The sequence below is a fragment of the Silene latifolia genome, chromosome 4, assembly GCF_048544455.1.
Source record: "Silene latifolia isolate original U9 population chromosome 4, ASM4854445v1, whole genome shotgun sequence".
NCBI lineage: Eukaryota > Viridiplantae > Streptophyta > Magnoliopsida > Caryophyllales > Caryophyllaceae > Silene > Silene latifolia.
In genome coordinates, this window is record NC_133529.1 from 112,067,491 (window position 1) to 112,075,052 (window position 7,562).

The 7,562-nt window shown below is 43.3% G+C and overlaps 1 non-coding gene across 1 annotated transcript; it reads left to right on the top strand.

Moving 5' to 3' along the window:
* The first annotated feature begins 6,306 nt into the window (after window positions 1-6,306).
* Window positions 6,307-6,413, top strand: LOC141654583 (small nucleolar RNA R71). Its single transcript, XR_012548139.1, has one exon. It is a non-coding gene; the product is annotated as a small nucleolar RNA R71 (small nucleolar RNA).
* The last annotated feature ends 1,149 nt before the right edge of the window (window positions 6,414-7,562 follow it).

Genomic DNA, 7,562 nt, shown 5'->3' on the forward strand with positions numbered 1-7,562 from the left:
ACAGCCGAGGGTTCACAAAAGATATGGGAGAGTGAGGTTACAGGTAAGAAAAGGCAAAACGGATTATGGAAATGTGGAGGTAAAGCGTCAAGCTAGCACCTAAACATGACCATATAAGACCATCTGAATCTCAGCTGTCTAGAAAATAAAGCACAAGTGCCCTTCATTGGCACACAACTCACTACCCAATACACTATCTCCTCAAAAAGATATAAATAAGAATGGAGGAGTAGACCGTCACAAACTTTCCTTTTTAAACACGGTCTAATTTCTATTTCAAATTCAACTAAATTTTTTTTCTTTTTTTTTTTTTTTTTTTTCTGTTCACGTGTTTTCATTTTTTCCATTTTTTTTTTCTCTTTTTTTGTATTTTTCATCCTTTTCCATGCTTTTCTCATTTTTCTGCCCACGTTTCTTCCTTTTCTACCAACTCCATATAAATGAGAACAAACCAACTAGCAGTAATAAAAATATACCACAAAAATTACACTAACTAGCTTGACAAGCAGGCTTAATTTGGGTGTAGCTAATGGGTCAAAAGGCTATTTTGGCTAATGTGGAGCTAAATGGGTGAAAATGAAAGAAAGGGGGGAAATTGTAAGCACCTCCCTGCATCTGACACCGACCACAAACCCGAATGTACGCAAGCAACAAGCAATCGAATCTCATAAATGTGCAAAAGTGATGAACATGTTATGCAAGGATTACTAATCTCAATTCCTACATGAACTGTTCATGAATGACACCAGTTATATGGCTCTAAAACTCAGAAATTGTAAAGTAGGTTGCCAATTTATCAGGTCAAGTCTACACGGTCAGCTATATTTTCAACATTAACTCGTAGATATGCGCATGACTAAACTAATAACTGTCAATTAGATGCAAGGCTTAAGTGATAAGACAAGTTAAAGTGAAATTTCATCACGAAAATCTACCGTTCCGACTCAATCTATATGCAAAATGAAACGTGATTTTTTTTTTGAATTTTCGAAATTTTCTAATTTTTTTGGATTTTTGATGATTTTTTTTAAATAAATTACAATGCAAACAAAAATTAAACGTGAATGTAAAAACAAATGCAAAAATGCAGACTCAAAGGATGCAATACCCTCCCCAGACCAAAACGGACAACGCCCTCGTTGTCCTCCAGCATACACCAACTGATATATAATGGGAAAGGGATATACACAACCAATAAATGAATGAAAAAAATAAATAAAAAGAAGACGAAAATAAAGAAAAGAGTAAGAACTACATACAAAATGACGAACTTCCCCAAACCAGCCAGAAAATTGGGGAAGTGAGTAGACCAGCAGCTACTCGTCAGCAGTCTCCTCCTCCTCCTCCTCTTCCACCACCGTGTAGTCGGGATCTCGCTCCTGCTCCCTTCTCCTCCCCTCCTCAGCTCTTGCTCTCTCCTCCTCCTCAGCTGTGTCTGCCTCGCTGGCTGGCTGTGGGTATCCCTCCTCCAGGTACCGGTAGAAAGAGGGGTGTGGACAACCCTCAGGAACGGGATGTCTTCATCTCATGTGATACTCGTATAGAGGGAACAAGGTAAGTGCAATGTCCCGCTTCATACGAGCCTGCCTGCTAAGAAGCTCAAGAAGCAAACCATCACGACGTCCTTGGTCAATGACCTCGGACGCCTCAAAAGGTGGAGGAGGAATAAAATTAGCCGGGTAGACCGGCTGTGTAGAATAAGGAGTGGGAATAGGGATCGGTTGAGGCGTGGGCATGGAAGACTGCCCAACCTCGGTCTGTGTGGATCCCTGTCCAGTCTCAGGACTCTTCCGCTTATTAGCAGCGGAAGTAGTGATAGGTGGGGCGAGTGGAAGGTGGTAGAAGGGCAAAGGTGGAGGTATCCTACCCCTAACAGTAGGTAGAGGGACAAGACGGGGTAGGGTGGTGCAAGGTGAAGTCTCGGACAAGGAACCACAAATATTCCAAGTCCGCTAGTCAGAAGCTAGCCAAAACATAGACAACATGGCAGGGACATCTAGGTACCTATCAGTATCGACATGTGCCAGCTCACGAGGGAAGTCAGGGAAGATAGAACGGGCAAGAAAGGTAGATATGCCACCGCAGACAATGGTACCCGACTTCTTCTTCCCAACAGTGTTAAAATACTGAGCAGTCAAATAAGAAATGTTAAGCACAAAGGGGCCCTCGCTATCAATGTTCAGGTAGCCCCCGAGAATAGACAACGCGACATTGTTAATGTTATTGGGCTCTTTACGGCTGAAAATTGTCCCACCAATGAGACGCAAAAAGTAACGGGTCGGGGAGAGGTGGACATGAGCGAGTCTGCGCTCCTCAAAGGGTGTCTGTGCCAAAGTCCTCCAAAGAATACGCAGGACCTTCCTAGGAGGGTCCGACTCACCGTGGGAAGACACACCTAACCTACTATCAAACTCAGATAAGGTCCAGGTCGTAGTCCGGTTAAACAACTGGAAGGAGACACACTAGCTACCCTGGTCAGTGGCGTAGGCAGCTGCAGAAAAAGTGAAGGAGCTGAAAAACTCGAGGGTCTGCTCCTTATAGGTCGTGGCACTCATGGTAATTAGTCCAGACATCCCCGCCCTGTTCAGTATCTCAACTACAGGCTCGTAAATTCCTAACTTCTCAAGCGATTTCTGGCACAAAAATTTGGTCGAAGCAAAGTCACGGCTCTCTAAGTCAAAGAAACGGGTACGATGAATAGCATTAACGAAACCTACCTATGGGTAGTCAGGATGCGGGTCAAGAGACTCATCAGCACGGAACATGACACGTTCGCCAGCAGGTGTGCCTCGTCCTCGACCCCGTCCACGCCCTCCAGTACCTGAAGAAGAAGCCCGTCCAGTAGCGGGGCGAGGTACTAGGGCAGCCCGGAAAGCAGCTGTGACAGCTGGTGACGACGCAGTAGGGGTCGTCACCGTAGAAGAGACGGTACCAGAAGTAGACGCGGTGGCAGCCGCAGTAAAGGTAGCCGCAGTACTAGCAGAACTAACAGTGAAAACAGGAGCAGTGGCAGCGGAAACAGCAGTAGAAACGACGGTGGTAACAGCAGGGCCACCGTCTCAGTCAAGGATGGGGCAACAGTCGAACAAGTCGAAGGCAAAGTGCTACTATCCATCCTAATCAATCAAGTAAGGGGAGAAATTAATCAAACAAACAATTAAGCACAAATTCCCCCAATTGAAGACGGATTTTCGAAAAACCCTAAACCCTAATCCTTCAAATTATGTCGAAATAAGCAGTAAATCAACAATAATTAAAGGAGAGAGCTTACTTGATTGAAGACCTAGAAAACGCAGATTAATCGACAAAAATCCAAGCAAACAGACGGATTTCGAACAAAACCCGACAAACCCTAATTACCCGAATTGAAAGCAACAAAGACGAATTTTAAGGGGAAATTAGGGGGCTCTAGGAAAATAATGTGGGTAATTGATTTGGAAATAGGGAAGATTAAAGGAGGGATTTGGGGTTTTTTCGCAAAGTTAGTCGCACAAAGAGGAAGGCAATTCTAAGAGTGAAATTAGAGTGAAAATAGAAGTTAAAAGAATAACTCCCTGTGTATAATAAGCATATTCACTTGATCGAGTGATTTGAAACCACTCGATCGAGGATTGTAGCATCAACTCTACTCGATCGAACAGAATTCCACTCGATCGAGTATTCCTCCTTTTTGACATTTCGATCGAGTGTCTGAAATCACTCGATCGAACACTTTTGTTGGGCAATCTTCTCGATCAAGTACAAAAAGTACTCGATCGAGTTGTTTTCTTATGGAACACGTCCCAATGCGACTTGTCTTCCCCAAACCTGCATAGAAACACTCAAAAACATTTCCCGAAAATAACAAATCACAAAAACATGCAGTCTATAGTCGGTTTTCGCTAAAACTAACTAAGCTAATGTCTAACAGTCTAAAAACGCAATAAAGAAGTCTTAACGGAAATTCAAAATTACAAATTAATACAACGGGGCATTCCCCGCTTATCGACCAAAACACTGTAATAGCCACAAGAGGGCTTCTGACTGGAGGAGGTCCCTTCAGCATCTCGGACTGTCCTCTTCGATCGCCACGAGGTTGAACTTGAATTGATTGAAGGAGAATAGTTGGCATCCACATACGTCCTAACTTTCTTCTTCCTTTTGACATTCCCATCGACATTGGCATCATCATCACCTCGATTGACTTTAACTGTACTTTTACCGTCAGCATTTCCAGCATCCACTCTTTCTGTACCTGCAGCAAGGAAAATAGTAGAATGGTCCTTCTTTTCGCTCTCAGTCTGAGGCGGAGGGGTTAAAATCGCAGCACAATATTCAATGTTCTCAGCTGAAGTGTATGTATCCGAGACAATAGAGGATAGGGCATTGTAAGGTTGAACTTGCATGGGAGCCCTACGAGATTTGGACTGATGAAATATCAGCTCCTCATATCCCACCTGAAATATAAGGGTCTTCCCCCCGACGTCAATTACTGCACGAGCAGTGAATAAAAATGGTCACCCTAAAATAATAGGGGTATGAGTGTCCTCGGGTATGTCTAAGACCACAAAGTCTACGGGAATAAAGAATCTTCCTATCTTTAAAGGTATATCCTCTATAACTCCTAGTGGCCATGTTATACTACGGTCGGCCATCTGAACGGTCATATTAGTACAGTTAAACTTGGTCAAACCAAGTCTCTTAGCGAGAGACAAAGGTAAGACACTCATGCTAGCCCCTAGATCGCATAGCGCGTTATCAATCAAATGGGTCCCTATATGACAAGGAATTGAAAAGCTACTCGGGTCTGATTGTTTAGGTGGTGTCTTATTTTGAACTAAGGCAGTCCCTACTTCAGTCAAAGCCACCGTCTCGTGGTCATTTATATGTCTCTTACGCGATAAAATTTCTTTCATGAATTTCATGTAAGAGGGTACCTGAGTAAGCAATTCGGCGAAGGTAACATTGACATGAAGGCTTTTCAGGAGCTCAGCAAATTTCCCGAACTGTTGGTTGGCCTTGTTGTTCTGCAATTGCCTTGGAAAGGGCACTGTGATAGGAATTTCGAGCCCTTTATTCCTTTCTTCCAATGTCTCGACAGGTTCGAACTAATTCTTATTCGATCGATCTCTTTTACCTCTCAATCGAGGTCTTTCAGCCACTTTTTCACTCGATCGAGCATTGTCAGCTACTCGATCGAAACCTTCATTATCAGCATTGTTCGATCGAGGCATGATTTCACTCGATCGAACACTTTTCCCAGAATTTTCACTCGATCGAGTAATCTCACCCTCTCGATCGAATCCTTGATTATCCACTGTACTCGATCGATCCATAATTCCACTCGATCGAGCATTATCTTCAGCAATTCTACTCGATCGACCTCCAGAACTCAATCGATCGAGTATTTTCTTCGGATGAAGCATGGTTTCAGCAATGGACGATTGTTCATCGTCAGCAACAACATCCTCCGGGCCTGATATGTCCTCAACAGTTGAAAATTTGGGTCCTTCATATGAAAGACCACTGCGCAAGTTAATCAAATTTATCATCTCATGTGGATTCTTCTCAAATTGAGACGGTAAGTGACCCAACTTTCTCGTGGATTGGCTAGCGGCCAGTTGAGCAACTTGGGTTTCGAGTGACTTAATTGATGCTTCTTTTTGTTGGTCACTCATCTGCATCTGTTTAGTCAATGATTGGATCATCGACTTCAACTCAGCTAACTCACTAACTCCACTAGAGGAAGCTCCTTGATGCGGTGGTGGAAAGGATGGAGGCTTTTGAAAGCCTTGTTGAGCTTTATGAGGAGGAACATAAGCTTGTTGCTGCTGCGGAGGAGGGGTAGGATTAAGCACATTTTGACTAGTCCATCTCAAGTTAGGATGGTCTCCACTCTGATTATTATAGTAAGAACCTCCTCCTTGCCTATATTGCTGAAAGGCAAGGACTTGCTCCTTCTCTGTTAGACAGTCAACAGCAGTGTGACCGTCATTACTCCCACATCTCTCACAAGTGACGGCCTCTTATCTAGTCAACAAGTGAACCGTTTGTTGATCACCAGCATGTTGCAACTCTAATTTATCAAAATGGGCATTCATGGTTTCCAACTGAGCCACTACAGCTTTATCAACTAAATGAACTGTGTGAATACCATCTCTTGGGTTCCCATACTCAGCACAATGGGTAGCCATCTCCTCAATAATTCCCCATCCTTTGTCATCATCATTGTTCTTCTGAAATCGCCCATTAGATGAGGCGTCCAATATAGAACGATGGTCGTCATACAACCTATTATAGAACTGGTTGCACAAGAAACACTGATCAAAACCATGATGAGGAAGAGACCACGCCAACTTCTTGAAACGACACCAAGCTTCATAAAAATTCTCATCAGGTGCCTGCTTGAAACTTGTAATTTTTCCTCTCAGTTGATTGGTACGTTGTGGAGGAAAATACCTTTTATAAAAGGCAAGAGCAAGAGTCTCCCGGTTGGTGATACCGGCTGCAGTACGATCAAGATCAGTGAGCCACTCACGGGCACCGTCGGTCAAAGAGAAAGGAAACAGGACTTTCTTAATCTTATCCTGGGTCACTCCCTTAGTGGCGGGAATGGTAGAGCAATAGTCAATAAAGACCTCCATATGTTTGCGCGGATCTTCACCCGCCACGCCCCGAAATAGATTCCGTTCGACCAGATTAATATAGGACGGCCGAATGTCGAAAGTATTGTCATCCTCGGTCACAAGCTTGAAACCTTTAGGGATCGAGGCAGCTGTGGGCTCTGAGTGACTCGCAATATTAGGCATCTTTACCGGCTTGATAGCAGAAATATAGTTGTCTTCTTCACAAGACGGATCTTCTACAAACAGAAAATGTTGTAGCTCGGGTTCAAAAGTACTCAAGACTTCTTTTTGAATCTTCCTTTGCAGTCTTAGTCTATGACGAAAAGATCTTTCTGGCTCAGGATCAGCAGTAACTAATTCTGACCTGTTAGACCTGGGCATACACAACACTGAAGGAAATAAGTGAGAACTGTCTCAAGGAATAAAAATTCCCTGAGACCAAAAGAGATAAACGAAACAACAACAGCTAAACAGGCTATTGCCTCCTCGGCAATGGCGCCAAAATTTGATACGGTCGTTATGTACCAAAAGTAAATACCTAAATATACTAACAGAAGCTAGTGATAAGTAGGGTCGATCTCCACAGGAAGGCGAGATATCTATCTGAAAGTCTGTCTATCTAGGTCACAAATGGGGGGTTTTGTATTTGGTTTCTAAAACTACTAAAGATTAAAGGCAGGAGAAATAAAGCAAGAGCAATAAAGTGAGAAAATGAGATAAAAGTGATCAGATAAAAGAGAGTATGTCAGGATTTCGGTTCACCGTGGCAGTTTATCGACTCAATGAAATAGCCTAGACAATCTACTGTGAGAAGGGCAAGGGAAAGGACCTTCCGGTCCGCTATCCACCCTAGAATTCCACTAACTTAATTTTCGTCCTCATTAGGGTAGTCTACCATTCATAGCAGGTCTGTTTATTTCAATCTTCCGATCCAGGAACAAAGTTAACCAAATTAAT